Source organism: Bison bison, unplaced genomic scaffold, assembly GCF_000754665.1.
Source record: "Bison bison bison isolate TAMUID 2011002044 unplaced genomic scaffold, Bison_UMD1.0 scf7180017864519, whole genome shotgun sequence".
NCBI lineage: Eukaryota > Metazoa > Chordata > Mammalia > Artiodactyla > Bovidae > Bison > Bison bison.
In genome coordinates this window covers 14,778,893-14,780,108 of record NW_011495072.1, presented here as the reverse complement: position 1 = coordinate 14,780,108, position 1,216 = coordinate 14,778,893, and positions in this window count along the sequence as shown.

The following is a 1,216-nucleotide window of genomic DNA, read 5'->3' as shown; positions in this document are numbered from 1 at the left end:
ATGATCCAGGAGATGTTGGCAATTTGATCTCTGGTTCTTCTACCTTTTCTAAAACCAGCTTGAACATCTGGAAGTTCACGGTTCATGTATTGCTGAAGCCTGGCTTGGAGAATTTTGAGCATTACTTTACTAGTGTGTGAGATGAGCATTCTTTGGCATTGCCTTTCTTTGGGATTAGAGGAAAACTGACATTTTCCAGTCCTGTGGCCACTGCTGAGTTTTCCAAATTTGCTGGCATATTGAGTGCAGCACTTTCACAGAATCATCTTTCAGGATTTAAAATAGCTCAACTGGAATTCTACCACCTCCACTAGTTTTGTTCATAGTGATGCTTTCTAAGGCCCACTTGACTTCACATTCCAGCATGTCTGGCTCTAGGTCAGTGATCACACCATCATGATTATCTTGGTCGTGAAGATCTTTTTTACACAGTTCTTCTGTGTATTCTTGCCACCTCTTCTTAATATTTTCTGCTTCTGTTAGGTCCCCACCATTTCTGTCCTTTATCGAGCCCATCTTTGCATGAAATGTTCCCTTGGTATCTCTGATTTTCTTGAAGATATCTCTAGTCTATCCCATTCTGTTGTTTTCCTCTATTTCTTTGCATTGATTGCTAAGAAGGCTTTCTTATCTCTTCTTGCTATTCTTTGGAACTCTGCATTCAGATCCTTATATCTTTCCTTTTCTCCTTTGCTTTTCTCTTCTCTTCTTTTCACAGCTATCTGTAAGGCCTCCCCAGACAGCCATTTTGCCTTTTTGCATTTCTTTTCCATGGGGATGGTCTTGATCCCTGTCTCCTTTACAATGTCACAAACCTCTGTCCATAGTTCATCAGACACCCTGTCTATCAGATGTAGTCACTTAAATCTATTTCTCACTTCCACTGTATAGTCATAAGGGATTTGATTTAGGTCATACCTGAATGGTGTAGTGGTTTTCCATACTTTCTTCAATTTGAGTCTGAATTTGGCCATAAGGAGTACATGATCTGAACCACAGTCAGTTCCTGATCTTGTTCTTGCTGACTGTATAGAGCTTTTCCAACTTTGGCTCCAAAAAATATAATCAATATGATTTCGGTGTTGACCAGCTGGTGATGTCCATGTGTAGAGTCTTCTCTTGTGTTGTTGGAAGATGGTGTTTGCTATGACCAGTGTGTTCTCTTGGCACAACTCTGTTTGCCTTTGCCCTGATTCATTCCAGACTCCAAGGCCAA